At 37.6% G+C, this 18,270-nt stretch overlaps 1 protein-coding gene and 1 non-coding gene across 5 annotated transcripts in view; both read left to right on the forward strand.

Annotated features, from left to right (window-relative positions):
- Nucleotides 1-18,270, forward strand: part of LOC129775355 (box A-binding factor-like) — a 76,715-nt gene that overhangs the window by 6,995 nt on the left and 51,450 nt on the right. The window lies entirely within an intron of this gene.
- On the forward strand, nt 16,397-16,530 carry LOC129780853 (U4 spliceosomal RNA). The gene has a single exon (XR_008744032.1). It is a non-coding gene; the product is annotated as a U4 spliceosomal RNA (small nuclear RNA).

An 18,270-nucleotide genomic window follows, 5' to 3' on the forward strand; every position in this document is an offset into this window, starting at 1 on the left:
TCGCTCCCTCATATTGGCTCTAGCATAAATATTATACAATTGATATACATGTATTGGGGAGTAGAACATTTTATGTTATCTTTCAGCTCATTTAATGTAATAAATCGGGATGCCAGAACATGTACTTTGGGTGTAGCATTGATAGAAAAAAAGCCATCCTTAGTACAAACCATGCTTATTCCTGCCTTCAGGAGGCAAATGCGCAGAAAAAAGCATCCCAGATATGATCTTTTTGAGAGAGTGAAATGCATGTATGTATGGAGCAAACTTCTCATGTGTATTAGTTAAACTTTCATTTTAGTTGTGTGAGTGTCAGCATGGGATTGTACATGTATGGGTACCTGCACGTGTAGCAGTTGTTTCTGGTAATGCTGCGCTGAATATGCGGCAGAAGTGATAACGGAACTATTAATTGAAATTTACAGTCCCGTTAAGGCTGTTACGCATTCACATTCAAAATCACATCTCATTTGAGACTCGATCTTAGTTCTTTCAATATATAATCATGAAAATAGTTGTATAAAAAAATGAAACCCACTGTTTATCGTTTCTTGCGCTGTAATTTTCTTGTTTTTACACCTCATATAAACACATCAGCCATTAAATCAAACTGTCCATCTAAAGTCGTCCTATAGATATTTCCACTCTATGTTACGTGATCACACATACCAATGCGCGTGAATATTACCCTACATTATAAAACGCAACGATTCTTATAGATGTACAGGGATAGTGTTTGCTGAGAGCAAAACGGAGAGCGTAAAACAGTATATTAACGTTAACGTCTTTGATGTATGCGTAAATTAAAATGTTTCCCCTATTTTTGGATGCTCTGTCATATATGTTACAAAAACTCGCCTCTCGCTTGGGGAAATTTTGTACTAGTGTTTAAGGTGAAGGTGGAAGCTAGCCATTGTAGTAGTATAGGTAAACCCACGTGTAAAAATGGGGTAATAGTGTTTGTGAGAGAAGAGCGAAGCACATGTAAATAGATCAATTCACTTATCAGACTGTGTGGCGCTTCATTGACACTGACAATACTGATTATACGCGAGCGTAACATGAGCAAATTTATAACACATGCTAATTGGGCCTCTTTTGATATTAACAAGTTCTTCCGCATGCTGATAATTCCTTCATATTTTCCTTCGTTGGTCGTATTGTTTTCACATATTCTCTTCGTTGGCCGAGACATTTTGATTGAATGTAGTACTTTTCCGTTTATTGTTTTTGAAAGCATAGGCAGCCGTGGCAGTGTTCCGAGCTCTGCAATACAATTTTCTTACCCAATGTTGAAGTTGCTAAAACTTACATTATAGACCCATTAAACGTAAAAATAATGATTGTATTGATATCAACACAATTTTATTCTATTGATTTTCATGATATGAAACGCTATGACTCAGGAATAACATTTTATTGAGTGGTTTTGATAGATGTTTCGATGATGTTGTCTGGCATCAGTGTCGAAAAAATAACGATGCTTTCACCAATACAAACAAAACCATTGTCGAAGATTGAAAAATGAAAATTTAACTTTCAAAGCACTTGCTCGAGTTTTCCGACGTTGCTCACTATACCGTGCGACAGCAGATGAAAATTTAATATCTTATGAGTAATCGATTAGAGTTTGGCTGATATTACTTCATGGGAAGTGTGCGAAAATGATCATTTTTTCCACACTGTTTCGCAAAATTATTGATTTTCGGGCGAAGGGTGAGGGAGGGAGATGAAAGAAATGAGCGCCATTGTGGCAGCCATTTGTGGCTAGCTTCCACCTTCACCTTAAACGTCTTCCCCGGATAGCTCTTCTAATGACATGTTTAAGCTCATTTAATGTCACTTTTTGGGATGCCTAAAATTGTGCTAATTATTTATTTTGAGTGTAGCGTGGTCGTGTAAAACAGTCTTGCACTCCAGCCGGCCTTGGTTCTCGATCCCCGTTGACGTTGTTTGAACTTTTTTTTTTGATGCAATCCCAAAAAAGATGAAAAAAGAAAAAAGAAAGAGATGTCTGCTTCCATACATTCAAACATTTTAAAGCGTTGAGGGACAGATGACATTATTTGCTCATTTGACGCTACAAGGCATGAAAAGACATGGTTTCTGCCGAAAATGAGATGCTTTCTAGCAACGCTAGTTTGGGTGTATGACTATGTGCGGTCTTTTTAACCCTAAATATCTATTTTTTAAAGTCTGTAATTCTATTTTTATTTTTTTCTAGAATATTTTTAAATTCTCCTATAGATGTGTGGTTTCCTCTTTTTCAAAACAATTACTTAAATAAATACTCCGACTAGAGAGAATCCTCTACAAACAACAAAAATCCAACCAGTGGCACCATTACTGTTTATTAGTTTTGAGTTGTTGATTGTTTCTGTTACTAACTTCTCATAAGAGCTGACAAAACTATCGGCAACTTTTGAGAATTACACATTTGTCAACTATTGCTATTGCACTGGCGTTTTCGGAGGGCTAATGTAAAATTATCTGTATTTTTTATTTTTGTTAAATTTCAGAATGGATTGGAATTCTTTATTTGCTACTGTATTTCAAACTTATTGTTTCTTATTTATGCATACATTGATGATTTCTTGAAACCTATTTAATAACTGTTTGTATGCATTATTTAGGGTTCTTTGAAATAGTCTTCGATATGTATTTCTTCCCTGATTATATTTCGAATTGTGTTTCAAATAAATAAAAGTTTTCCACTCGCTGCCAAGATATATGAACTATGCAACGTGCAACAACACACAACACATGGGAAAGCCGAAAAAAATTGACGAAGTTTTATAGGAACGGATAATCCAACGAAGTTTTTTGAATGGATTATGGTGTAGACAATTTAATTTTCTTTGATTACGTTATGTTTAAAAATAATGATGGATATGTAATGCCATGTTTGTTATTTTGATAGATTTTTAATTTAATTTTGTTGTTTTCATTTTGTATTATTGAAAATTACAAAACAGTGGTCTGCGAAGTTTGAGCAACGTGTGTGAAACAGATATAAAGAATATATACTTGAAGTTTTCTAAGGGTCGGTCTAGAATTTTGTTAATGGAAAATCTCACGATTTAGTTGATTGGGGATATTCATTGTCGATCCGAAACAAGGCTGGTGGTTGGAATTGTGATTTGGTGGACCACAAGGGTCTTGTTGACTCGTATCGGTTCTGTGGCGAACAAGACCGAGTATTGGTTTGTTTTTTGATATTGCCTTTTTTTTAACTTATATCGGAAAATAAAATCAGTTTTTTTTGTTGAACTAAAGTTTAGTCACTTCTGCTCTTCAAACAGAACTTCTCGAATTGACAGCTTCTGTCTGAAATTTCGAAATAAATAGAAAGTGAGTTTTTCATTCATATGACGCCTTAAACAGAGTGGAATCGATTTTATAAAAGAAGGTTTTATGGGTCGAGTGGCACTTAAAAAATCGTGGATATCAGAGAAAAACATTAAAAAATGGCTGAAGGTAGACCCAGGATCAGGATTATTAGATATTCGATGACTGGAAGAGAGTGATTTGGTCCTATGAGATTGAAATAATGTTATTTGGGTCGGACGAACAGCCTATTTTTTTTCAACTCAACTATTTTTTACCATTTTTCTACAGAGAAGGTCATGGTTTAAGACTCGATAATATCGTGTGGTGTCGGAGAACTCAGATTCATTGGCGGGATAATGGTAAAGGAGGTTTATTTGGACATATTGAAACGAGAGCTTCCAGCAAATACGTAAAAACTGAAGCTTGGTTGTCATCCGTAGCCACGCAATCATATTTTGTTCATAAATTTTCGTCCAGTTTTTTCGAGTGCTTTTTTGTCTCCAAATTCTGCTTCGTATTCCGGTTCTGCACAATATAGGCCTTGAAACTTCTTAATCCAGTCTTCCTTCCCATTTCATGGACGTAGGGTTGCGAAATCCACTCCTTTTGCATGTATTTTAGGTTCCGTTTCCGGTCTGCACTTACGAGTTTTCGGGCGAGTCTTTTCCCGAACCTTCATCACATTGTCACAAACCGTGGATTTCGGAAATTTCAAAAGATTTGCTAACTTTTGATCGGGTAGACCAGGATTTTTATATCGAGTGATACACTCTAGAACTCAAAAAATGACTTAATGGCAGCGTTTTTAATTGTTTCCAGCTTCATATTCTTCACTACGATTTCCGGAACGTTCGGGTGCTCATTGAAGAAATAGTTCAATTCGATTGTGTCAGTCTCAAACGGCTGTTAGCAGCCTTCCCGCGTCGCGTTGCATGTTCAGTTCATGACAACCTTTTTCACTGATATAGACGGAGCAATTCGCTGAATGATCTATGCATATCTGTTTTTGTTTTTTGTTTTCTTTGATAACGGATCTGTAAATATTCGATTCATTCGTCTCCGTGCTGAAGATGTGCTCCCGTGGCCTCCCAAACAATGGTTGGCGTCCCACACTGTCATGTCGGGGGTTCGGGTTCGATTCCCGTTCTGGCCGGGGAATTTTTCGTCAAAGAAAATTCTTCCGGCTTGCACTGTGGTCACGCGTATCCTAGAGCTTCCCACTCCAGAGTCCGGATTTCAAATCACGCAAAATGAATAAATTTACAAATTTTGAACGAATTTAACATGATTTTGTAGAATTATGTTATTCATAACTGATTGTGTAGAAACGATAATTTTTCATGCTGTGATGTGTCAATATTTTTTAGTTTTTGAATTTATCATCGTCAGCGCATAAGTGTCCGGATTTCGATGCATTACGGTACTTGATCACCATGCGTATGAACAATAACAAAACCATCGTGGTAGGTCAGCAAACTGTGTTCTAGATTTTTTTTTGTTCACCGTTACATTTACGATAATGTTGAGTTTACTTGTTTTTATTCCCAGCGTGAAAACCTGAGAAACCATCCATAGCTAGGACTCCGTGATCTCAGATCAACTGTTACAATCGGTTTGTTATACAAATTGTGCTAGGAACTATTATTTTGAAATGTTTGTACCACTAATCTTTTTTAAACGCAGTAAAGCTTTATTGTTAATACATTTTTTTTCTGCGATAAATGAAGGTTCGTTGCCTATAGAAATCATTGTTGCTTCTTTGTTCATGGATGCTTCAAGGCTGTTGTCCGGTTTACATCTTTCTTTATTCCAAACCCAAATTTTAATCAGAGTCAATTTCTGTTCTGGGGATATTGACGGCGTAGGTCTCAATGCGAGTGTACCGTTACTCGACGTATGACTTACTCGCACCTTGTGGATTATTTATGTCCTGTTTTCGAGTGATTTCTCAGGTAAAACGTACCTGATAAATTTAAGTGACAAATAATGTTGTTGGTGTGATATAACAAAGTTGTCGCCCATTACAATGGCGCAACTTGAAATTGTTTGAAGCCATTCATTAAATTTCTCCGATGAAACTCATATGCACTCGCAATAAAAGCTTGCGCTTGCCATGGACAACTGTGGAGGCATACGAGGGCTGCAAACTACCATATTCTGGAATCAAGCGGCAGCATGCATAATTTATTATTGTGACACTGAGCGAAAGGCGTATAATCGCCAGCTCTACGCCCCCTTAAATATGTTTTGGAAAACGAGCTTACGCTTGTTATCTATCTGTGTAAACTCTAGCCAAACCCGTTCGTACTGACCAGTCGAGCGACTCTGCATGACGCGTCCGGTGGCGCATGTGTCAGATTCCTTCCGGCAGTCGAGTTCCGTTCCGTTCAATCGACGTTTGGAGAACAAACTTCTAGCAATGCAGCACAGAAACCATATGTGCGGCTGGAGGATGCCATAAATTTCTCCTTTCTTTAGTCCATTCCAAATCCTGCCTCGGAAAGGACGGCCTCCTTTATAGAGGTTTATTTTGTTGTGTAGCGATATCAGCGTGATATTTTTAACTTTGGCGTCTCGGTTGGCGCATGTGTGCTTCTGGCGTCACAAATATGTACGCCCCTTTAATTTGCTTCTGCATGTTTTGATGAGTGAGATTTTATCGCACAAAATGATTTCTCCGAGGGTGGCTTTTATCAGACAAAAGAAGGAGTTGTTTTTGTATGATTGAGCTATCATGACTAACCACTTCTTCTTGTCTTGTGTGTCTAGAAAATGTGTGCAACAAAAGCTTCCCGTTTTGCTCCCACAGAGAATGATAAGCTGCGGATGACTCATAGCAGGTAGACAAAATTCGCATGTCAGTACATGTAGCGATGCATAAATAAACACTCGCATTCGGCATTGAATTTTGGGTACCCAAACAATGGTACATAATATATATCAACTGAAAAACAAAGTCATAAAAGTTATGGATTCTATCATTCTTCACAGCTTCCTAGGATATTATGTGTGTGAAACAAACAAACAGAACAACAAGATGAGGTCATCACCAATGGACGATTTATATCAAAACCGTACTTTTTTCGAAAAATTCTCGTAATAATATTCCATAGGTTTATTTGACAGTTATGAAGAACACATAGTGGAATGTATCCCCTCAACATTTCACTTCAATTAATTTATTCATCCTTTAGTTTATTCAAAGGCGATTATCCTTGGCTAACCGCAGATCAAACCCATGGCTCTCGCGTATGGTAAGTCTGTTTGACATAGTCCAACGCGCGGTGTCGAAGTTCATCCCTTGGTAACCTAAGAAAAGGGACCTAGAGAATTTCTCCGGCACATATCCCGGAAGTCTCATGACAACGATTTTTGAAAATTCCTAATTTGGAAAAAAATCATGTAGAAAAGATGGGGCGAATACAGACACGTTAAAAAGAACTTCAATTATATCTTTGGCACCCCAGTTCCCAAAACTTAATCTGGCTTAATTTGGCACATCAGTTCCCGAAACTTAATCTAAAATTGGACTGAATTATCAGGGAAGCATGGCCGACGGCAGAGACCACATAGTGTTCCAGCATCATAGACTGTTGGAAAATTGATGAAAAACAACTTTGGAATCTATCAATAGAAAGTTCTACATTTTTGTTTTGATATATTTTATTCGGTAGTTCTCACTTTTCCAAAAGATGATGTTTAGAGTGTAGTGAAAGACAGCGTTAGTTGTATTAACCCTTAGAGTACGGAGTGGAGGACTTTAGGTCCTCCAAGATTAGTTCCAAGATTAGTAGTACATACATAGTTGAGATTTCTAATCCGGATAAAACGCCTTGGATGTATTCTGGAGTGGCATGCTCTAGAATACACGTGACTACAGTGCAAGTCGTAAGAACCGAACCCCTGAAACGAATCTTGGGGCACCTAAAGTCCTCTACTCCGTACTCTAAGGGTTAATGTGTAATCAATTTCATCACAAGATTTCACCCATACAATCGTGTAATTATTCAATTGTCAAGCACATCTGCTTTCATAAACGAATAAACGGAACTCTAAAAGATAGTACATAACATACAATCAAAGTAGAGAACGCTCTACAATCCGTTCTTTGACATCTAACTCATATCTTCATCCTGATGATACTGCAACTAGAATCTTCAAAAACACGATTTATACTCCATTGTGTTGCCAAAAAATAACCAGTTTACGGTGAATTTATAATAATTCATAAATGATTTTTTTTCCAAATAAATCATATATGCCAATTAAGATGGGATGTACATTATGAAATAAAAATATGATGAATTAAATGATGTAATAAAAATTCGTGACTTTTTCGAGTAAAAATAATTAATCTAAGAAATCGAAAACCGGAATGGAAAAAATCAATCTTCTAAATATCGATCCAAGACCGCCCAATCCTACTGCAGACTCGCTGTGATCAATCCACCACTGGATAAGTCCATGCTGAAACTCCAAATATAAGAGGATGTACCACATTGTAATTGCTTTGTGAATTAGGACCATTAAAGCTGTTTTCCAAATGGTGGCTTTTTTTCTAGAACGAACGCTTGAATATGCAAGACGCTTGTCACTATGTGAATATAGAACATATGGGAATTGAATTTTTAGAATTTTCCTATTTCCCTTCAGAGTTTTTATGGGACCCCCTCTCCTTTCCAGCGGAGGGAGGGGTGTCATACCATCATAGAAACATTTCTCGTGCCCTAAAACCCCCACATTCCAAATTTGGCTCCATTTGTTGATTAGAGTTCTGCAGCATCCCCCTGAGGGATGAGGAGTGTCTATCCAACGTAGAAACATTTATTGCATCCTAAAACCTCCACGTGCCAAACTTGAGTTCGTTTGCTTCATTAATTCTCGAGTTATGTAGGAATTTGTGTTTCATTTGTGGGGGAGGAGTCTCGAACTATCGTACAAACCTTCCCCGGCCCCAAAAATCCCTACACACAAATTTTTACGTCGATCGGTTCAGTAGTTTCCGAGTCCATAAGAATCAGACAGACAGACAGACAGACAGACAGACAGAAATCCATTTTTATATATAAAGATATAAAAAAAAATTGAGAAAAAATTAGGAAAATAAATACTTCCAGCTATTTTCCAGTTTTTTCAAATTGTTTCCAGCTTTTTCCAATTTTTTAAAAAAAATTTCCAGCTTTTTCAAAAACTCGGTTGGTTGTTTTTTTTCATTAAATAAAACACTTTTTGATGGCAAATTTATTATTATGCTAACATGTTTATTCATTAAAGTCATATAATATATATGTATTTCAATGTTATTTTGAATATTCAAATTTCGAAAGTTCCTTTCATTTTTCCCCATTTCCAGTCTATTTCCAATCTTACTTTCATATCTTTGTTTTATACTCGAACCTGCAGCTGATGCTTGTCCTTTTTTAGGCATTTCCACAACTATTACATTGCACTATTGCCCAAATATGGATGGTTGACGTAAACGCCAACTGTGTTTTCCTATTGAATTAAAATAACAAAAATCATATAACCCCTCTGGGTCACTTTTGACTGTTAATATTTATTGAATAGAGGTAGATTAATCAATATAGATTGTTTCTACTCATGATTATTCAGTTAAAAACAAGGAAAAAGCCTGTTACATCACTGAGTGGTGTTGGTGGTTACGTCACCTATGCAAACATGGGCAGACTAGGTTATTAATATTGTGAATACTGTGGCAGCTACGACAATAGAATTAAAGCAGCAATAAATATCTCTCCGAGAAGCTGTATCGCAATTATTGCAATTTCTAACGCAGTGACTCTACTTAATGGAATGGAATGGGTTATTATTTTTTTATTTAAATCGTTTATTTTTACAGGCTCAGTTACATAAGTTTAAAGGAGCCGAACTCCTTACTGTATTGTTACTAGTATATATACATCTTTCTAATGTTAATAATATAGGAAACCGATTACTCGCGGTCGACTCGAGTTTAGAAGGGTGACATATTTTCTTCAGGAAAAGGAGGGGATATGAGGATATGTTGACAATGATCACACTCACACTCTCAATCACACTCATCACACTCAATTGGAATGGGTTCAACTGTGAGCTAAATTCCGAAAGATTATGCAGAGAGGTTGGCGGTGTTTCAAACGTCTGCGATTAAATTTTTTTTATCGAATTTAAATTTTACGTAGTGGAGGAACACGTTTTTCGCAAATTGTGAAAAGTATTAAACAAAAACTGTATATTACAATGATTTTATATAATTACTAGCTGACCCGGTTAACTTTGTCCCGTCAAAAATTGTTTTCATGATATGAATTCTTTCGAACATTCACGTTTTCTTACTAAGTGAACGTTCGTGGATTTAATCGCAGCACTCTCCATTGATTGACCTTCTAATTGGCAATTTATAATATCCTTTTGCTATAAATTTCCTAGTACAGTAGAACCCCTATTATCCATGAAATAGTCTGGTTAGGTCACCGCGAATAACGAAAATCGCGGATAACACGATAAACGATAAAATATTTCAGCATGGAAATTATGTTTTATCAATACAGAAATCATTAAACTATCCCCCCGTTTCATATCCTTCCTATCCGATCGATAAACTTTTACTTAGTTGCGGCAATACATACACACACTCTTTACAGATGCACGGGCCGAAGGTTGTGCAGTCCACTGATTATTCAACAAGAGCCAAAGGTTGTACCGCTCATGACAACTCTACACGAGCTGATGATTGCGCCGGCTAGTGACCATTCTATCCTGGATTCCTCGAGTCGAGAAAGACGCACCACGCTAGATATAGGGTACAGACTAGGGGGGCGTTGCTGATTAATGGTCAGCTGCATCCCAATAGGAAGTATCCCGTGTCGGGCACACGTACAGAGCATCGAAGACTGCGACATACCAATTATGAGAACACTTGTAATACTAACCTCGAGTCAACCGCGAGTAATCGGTTACATATTACTAACATAGTCTAAGCAAACATTGTCAAAATATTGAACTCCCGGCCCCGTTAGGCTGACGCCATATGAGCCTTAATAAAATATATATTTTGGATAAAAAAAATTAAACTATCCATCTGCTCATGTGCACCAGTGATCAGATAATGTGAAAGCCATGATCAAAATAAAAGAGCAAGTGCCTACCTCTTACTGACAAATTTTGGAACGCTCTATAGAATTACTATGAAACTCGCTTTCGCGGATAACCCACACCGCGGATCATCCGCTCGCAGATAATCGGGGCTCCACTGTACTTCTACAAAACTCGTCATTATAAAATTAATTTATTATAAGCCACAATTTTCGCTAAAGATTCTTGATTCACTTGCAAATAACATGTTTCCCAGTTACATTGAATCGATGTTTGATACAGAAAAAGTAAATTTTCATTTCATTTTATTTTATTTTCAAAGCGCATTATTTCATCAGAGAATGCATTGCCCATTTCGCTTCGCACCAACGGAACACGAAGCTTAGTTCCGCAAACGCGACATCCATTTGGACTAACAACGAACATATGGGAATGATTTTTTGGAACCCCCTGTCTTCTGTATCTTGTTTTTCGAGAGTATCTTTCTTTCACGCCAACTTCGAGCTTTAATAAGTGTCAACACTGTGCCTTCGATGACGCGCATCGCTTCGTAATAGATAGATAATAAACGAAAAAAGAGTAAATATTATAAAAATATCCATAAAAAGGATTTTTTTATGTATGCTTTTATGACAAGTACAACAATCAGAAGAAATCAGGATCTTTTCAGAAAAATCAGGCAAAATTGAGTGTCTGGCAGGTTATCATGCCAAAAGGTCTGGGAAATTCTGAAAAATCAGAAAGAAATCTGCGTATACGACAAACTCATTCGTATATAACTAGATCAGTAATTTTCAACCGGTGGGGAATTCGGTCATTAAAAGGGGGGAAATGGACAAGGGAATATTGCACATTTACTTCGCTTTAATTACTAAAATTATTAGCAAAAATTGCCACAAAAACTTTTTTGGATACTCTAGAATTTGCAATCCTCGACGAACATTTCCAAATCTGAAATGTAATGTTCAATTGAACAACTTCACAATGGTTGAGAGCTTTTCGTCAGTGAATGCAGACAAAAAAGTGAAGGAATAAGCTTTACGAGTATTGTTGTCTTTTGCGTAGTATTCATGTGAATTTGGATTACCTACAATGCTGCTGATGGAAACAAAACGTCGTAGCAGAATGGATATCGAAGATGAAATGAGATGGGCTTTTCGACATCGTTCTCAATAATTAACGGGTGTTAAATAAAAAATGAGAATTTTTCCAATCACATATAAAAAAAATATATTTTTTTTGATCGATTTCAGTATTTTTTATCAATAACATAATGTATTTTCTTCAAAAAAATGTCAGTGAATGTTTGAGTAAGGGCCGTGGTCTGCTGTTCGACCCAACTTTGTCGCGATGCTCTCACAAGAACGTTGTACGGCACTTACGTCCATTTTTCCATTTCCATTTTTCCAAACACTGGGGCAAGTTTGTTGGGTCGTAACCCAACCCAATCTTTCGGCACGAACGGTATCTTTTTCTCCTCAAGATACGCCAGCGTCTTCTTGGCGTAATGGGAAGACGCCTTGTCCGGCCAGAAGACGTACTTCCCATCCGCGTGATGCTCGTTCAGGAACGGCAGCAGGATTTAATCGAGGCACTTTTCTCGATAGATTTGTTGGTTGATTGCCAGACCGCTCGGCTTAAACCAAGGCTTTGAAATGCCCCGGTCGGAAATGGCGATGTACAACATAACCTTTTTTTCAAACTTGTGCTTGAACATGTATTTCACTTCAGGCGGTGTGGATGACTTGTCGCTGGAGTAATAATTATCATTTCCTGGAATATGCGTTTTGGACAGCGAAAATAGCTTTTGTCGTCCAGAACGAAAGACGTCCCGCGTTATTTTTTGGTCATCAACCGACACTGTGATTTAACCGTCTCAATCTGCTCCTCCGTGTACTCCGACGACCTCGTCTTCTTCCTGCAGACGATTCCTTCCATCTTGAGGGTCAGATGGATCAATGCTTGGGAGCAGCCATATTTCCGACCGGCGTCACGCAGGCTGGTTGCGTCCTTGTTGTCAAACAGCTTCTTTAACGATGTCTTCCTCTGCTTCGTCACTATCGTCACCGGACGACCACTTCCGACCTTCCGCTCTACGTCCAGGGAACCCAGGATACGATATACCGTACTGACAAGTACATTTTCTTCCTTAAAATGTGCCACCGTGAACTTTTTTCCTTGCTGGAAATGCGTTTCGTAGAACCGTACAATGCGTTCGCGGAGCACGTGCTGTTTCGACGCCATCTTTGCTTTGACTAAATTCAAACTAGCAAAACCAAACACGCCTACTGTTTCTGTTGAGCCCAAAGAGCAATTTTCTTGGAGAAAGAAAATTTTACGCTCTTTATTTGAGTTACTGAAAGGTATTGAAAAAATTCTCATTTTTTATTTAACACCCGTTACCATTTTGACCGAAGTCGTTCAGGCACAGGTGCCATACTGACTTGACAGACTTTATACACCTTTACATCAGATACAAGTATGTATAAAATAATTTTTTTTGCGAACATAACTTGTCGTTTGTATTTTTCATTATTTTACTGATATGTTACATATTTTCTTACAAAACACTGATAGGGGGAAGAACTGGGATTGATTTTCGTAAAGGGAGGAATGGAGCAAAAAGGGTTGAAAACCACTGAACTAGATGTTCGAAGCTAACGTGCCATAGCATTTTTTTCTAGATGAAAAAAATAGGGTGATAAAATTCTTATTTTTGAGAAGTGTAGCACAAAAAAACATCATGAACGATTGTCGGTATGTGAGGGCTCTCCACCTGAAAATAGAAAAGTAGAAAGATAGGTGGATGCATTAAACCTTGGTCGTACAAGTCTTCGGAAAAAAAAGTTTGGAAAAGATAAACAAGATTGTCGCGTCGAACTTTGAAACGTGGGACTGTTATTACGAGTTTAAATTAAAAGAATATACTGATGAGTGGTTTGAAGCCGTCAAGTAGGAATTAGCATATTTGAAATGCAAAACTCTAGTTTTATGTGAATCACTACAACTCTAGTTTTAGTCAAAATCCCTACAATTTGTCGTGGAAACGATCAGCTATTGCATAAATCGAGCCTCCGTTCAGAAGTTGAAGCCAGTTTGAAGCTGACAGTACGTCGTTCAGTGAGTCAAAATCGCACGACCTGAAATTCAGTTCCGATGGCGGAGACACATAGTCAGAGACGGTGGCCAAACTGTCCAAGTTTAGGACGAAGTCTCGAAACGAAAATTAATAAAATTTAAAAAAATCGAACACACAAAAATATAGATTGTGCAACGCATAACATTCGTAGATTTGGAACCAGCATTGTTTGTTCTATAAATGCATTTGATTGCTGTTACTGATCCCGAAGGAAGTCCACTCATTGTCGAGGATGCTTTCGTCGCATGCCTCACATACCAGCTTTGTTTACAGTTGTAGAAGCGGCCAAACCGTTTGTCTTCGAAAATGATCATCAAATGATTCAAATATGCATCACAAAACAACTCAGATTCACCGACAAAGTGCGCTGAAGTTCAACACAACAAGGTCCAAGCTCAAGTATTTATTTCTTGTCTTCTAAGTGGCCGGTTCGTCTTTCTCTGCAGAAATAGATACAAGCAGTGTCAAAATATTATTCCAATCGCTTTTGCTTGTTGTTGCCTTCACTTATGTTTTTTCAAGCTTTCTGGACGCGTGTCTTTCACAACTCCATGATGTTTGCTCTTCGTCTCCGTTATTTTTTTCTTCCAGGTTTTTTTTGCCTATTTTCGCCCGGTTCCAGTTTAAGTGCGTTTTGTTTCACTTCTTGTGGGTGCTGACCGGAAGCAGCATGGAGCAAAAGTATTTCAATTATGTGAAATATGTGACCATTTCCTAAACCGCAAATATTGAAATGTATTTCTGTTAGTTGTTTTCAGCGATGATGATGAACGGAGCAAGATGATTTATTGCATCGAAAACAGTCTGCAATTAATATACCACAAGCAAATTTGATGTATCCTTTAGAGGCAAATATTTACAGGGTCAACTAATGTTCTGTTTGCTGAGGGTTTATTGTTGTTTGTCCGATCTCAGGACACATATGGTCGCACGGGTAAGGTTCTACCTGCAAACGGTGAAAAATGCGTGCAACAGCGTCATATAAAATTCAACTGGAAAAATTATAAGTTTTTGATTGCTTGGTCGGAAAACAGTATTCTTTCAAGATGTTTCCGTGTATGACCATCGTGACACTTTTTACTGCCAGCAATGATTTACGGGTATTGTTATTTGATAGCATTGCTTTTTTCCATTTTATTATTGCGGGTGTTGTGTACTGCTTAGAGAAAGGGACGGAAAAAATATTATGACACTTGGCACTGCTATATCGCCGTTGAAAACTTTCACTGAGTCCTCCAAGCTCCGTAAAATCCGTAAAGAACGGTATCTCGTCCTCCGCGATCTCAGCTCATAAATTAAAGAAAACGATACTCATATCAGTTCGCATGTGACACTTAGAAATGCTATCGTTTTCGTGAAGCACACATACACACCACGTAGGTGATAATAACCATGCAATCTGGTTTTATTGCTTTTAAAGCGACAATGAAGCCACCCATTTACATCTAATAATGACCATCTGTAATGTGCATTTTAACGACGGTTTGTAAGCGGTTTGCTTTACTCGAAGATCCATTGAAGGCAACCAAAGGCGCATAATTCACCATGGAACGTGTGTTTGCGGAGTCCAGTGCGAAGGAAATTTACATAACGTTAGAGACCGAGAGAGCGCCGTGTAATTCAACCAGAAAATTGTGGAATCTGTTGCGTGTCCATAAATCTTTTCAGTTTGCTCAAAAACATGAGAGGATGGTGTACATCGAAAACACTTGTTACGCGCTGAATTTCATCGGTTCATTCGTTTTTTGTGGTTGCAGTACAGTTGAGATAAATCCATGTAATCTTTTTCCGTCTGTTTGGTATGCTTGCAGGGCCATAAACAACACATATTCAGTGAGGATGAAACATGAACCGTTCCAATAGTGCGTGATGTTATCCTGATGTTGGAGGCAGAAAACAAAAAAACATTCCTGCCCGCTTCGGGAGAATCTGTGAGAAAGCAACAGAGCGCTGTCAAATAAGTTGTGGACTAATTAGGTTCCAGGGATTTCGGGCATTTGATTAATTGCATTTGTTACGGTGAAATCCCCGAAGGATTAAATGGTTCGGTTACGCTTCGTTTCATCAATATGGATCGACAAATTGAGACAAAGTGCGAGAATATAAAAAAAAATATTACTTCTCGAGCTAATTTAACGATTATGAATCATACTTACGGAATAATCTGAAATTATGACAACTTCATTCCAATCAGTCGTTTCAACTTCATTCATCGGGTTATTATTGTTATACTTTGAACTTTCCGGTTGTTTTTCGCTGCCGTTTCCAATCGTTTTATTTTTAATTTATTTTTGTCAGCCGTTATTGTTGCATTGTATGCATTTAAAAAAATGGACTAATTCCGGATGGCGATGAAAAAAAAACTACAAGAGATAATTCAATGGACCCAATTTTTCTTGAATGCTACATGTTTTAAGCCTTCTGAAAAAAAAAATTCGATGCCCTGCCGGACAGTCTTACGGTAGCTGACCGGATCATTAGCCATGACCGATGAAAAGATAAATGTCCATATGTTCTTTAGATCTTTCGAGGCCTTGGCTGTTTTTCTGTTTGACCACCAAATTATTGGAGTAGATCCTCCGTTTGTCGTTCACTCAGCAAGTTTTCGAAAAAAAATTTTGATGCCAAATATCTTAAAAATACATGAAACGTCGAGATTAGTGATGAAATGGATAGTGATTTGGCTGGATATCCGGCGGTTGGATTTGGCAAATACAAAATTGAGAGAAAAGGCATGTGACATGGTGCAAATAAAGTGTTAAATGGAAGAAAGAAATAAACACATTTTGAAATAAAAATTTTGAACGAATATTAAATTTTTCGTTTAGAATAAGCTTTGCGCAGTGTCGATATTGTAACCAATAAGGTTATACCGAGTTGCGATTATTGCTAATTGAAAAAAAATCCTTATGAAAAGTTTTATTCTGTTAATGGTTTTATATCATTCTAAATAGATTTTTGTGAGTATATTGAGGAAATTCGAATACTGATCGAGTACGAGTAAGAGTTGCATGCAATCAGCAATCAATTATTTTCATTGAGATTGAAAAACAAAATTTGAACTGTCTTCAGGGATGGTAGTATGAGAGAGGGGACACTTACTTCACTACAAATCGAAATTACTATGATCGGCGGCAAATTCACTGGGACTTCGTTTTTTTTTGGAACACGAGATAACGCAAAATTGTTTTGGGTGCAAGTAGAAATAGTTATCTGGATTTTTCTATCGGCAAATGCTGCGAAATGTTGATTTGCACGATAATATACCCTATGTAAAATATCAACTCATTCGGACTTCATTTGTTAGTGTCGTAGACGATATAATTTGAGTTTTTTGAAAACCGAAAATTACCGAAAATTGGGGTTTTCAAAAAAAAACAAACTGCCAAATGTCTCATGATTGCACGAAACGTCGAGATTTACTGTTATCTCGAAAAAAATCCTGTCATAGAAACAATTTGTTTGGCGCTCGGTTCTTTTCCCGTCTGAAAAGTCGAATTGTCATGCGTTTTTAGGCATTTTTTTTCCAAAATCCCGATTTCCGGTGATTTTTCGGCTTTCAAAAAACTCAAATTTTAACGTCTTTCGTTTAATAACTTCCCATAGAATCCAGGTCGAGGAGATGTCGCATTAGCTCTTGTTCCTACTGTTGACTAAAAACTGTTGAAAGTGGTCCTAGCTGAAGTGAAAATTGGAATTTTAAACGTTGTTTTTGGAATGTTGGAATTCAATGCAGATGTGTTTACGGGGGACCCTTCCTTAACCGTTTTTACAGCCTTTTTCATCCGATGGTTCGTCCATAACTTCTGGTTGCTCTTGCAAACGCAGTTAGTGGGCGTCTTATAAGATTAAGCAGGAGGGGATAATCAATTTGTTTTCAAAACAAAATGTTCGTCTTTCCCGTCGTCCCGTTTCCCGTCTTTTCCCGTTTCCGTCTTACCCGAATTAAAAAGTATTCTTTTTTTCATCAATATTTCTGGAGTAAAAATGAGAAAACTCGACGCTGATTCGATAAACTGGAAGAAAAGTGATGGTCAAACATTCACGTAACGAAAAATTCTCCGAAAAATTACTCGATAACAATGAGAACCTTATTTTCTGCAGACGAAAATTTACATTAAGCTGCTCTTTGTAAATTAATTTTTTGTTTTTGTTTTCAACTTTAACACAAGACCAGCTAGGTGTACACAGTAAGTGTCAAAGGTGTCAAAGGCAAATCAAAAATGTAATTTATCAATCATACATAGGTGCCCGTCTTTCCCGACCTTCCCCTATTTGTTCACAGTTTGGCCGGTTGTTTCGACCTAACGGCCCAACGACGTGGGATGGCGCGGGACGATGAGACTATATTGCTCTCGGTCTCTTTCTTCAAATTCTGCTGCACTTCACGGTTGCGCAGCGCTGACGGACGGTCAGAGCTTCCTTTCGACGCTATCGCCATCCTCCTGAAGAAAGAGAATGTTGTAAATGCTGGACCGGCTATATTAGGCGGACACGAAGTTCCTCACGATGTCCAACTTCTTCGCGCTCTGGGAAGAAACTACTACGAAAAAGGTATCGGACGTAGTTGTTTCACAGTATTCGCAAAGGCATATCAACTTATAAGGGCGTCGATGCATTTTTGTAGAAGGCCCAACAAACGTAGGATTCAAGGAACATTTGTTTCATTGAATTATATTGTGAAGTTTTTCAAATCGCAAACCGAA

This window comes from Toxorhynchites rutilus, chromosome 3 (assembly GCF_029784135.1).
Source record: "Toxorhynchites rutilus septentrionalis strain SRP chromosome 3, ASM2978413v1, whole genome shotgun sequence".
Taxonomy (NCBI): Eukaryota; Metazoa; Arthropoda; class Insecta; order Diptera; family Culicidae; genus Toxorhynchites; species Toxorhynchites rutilus.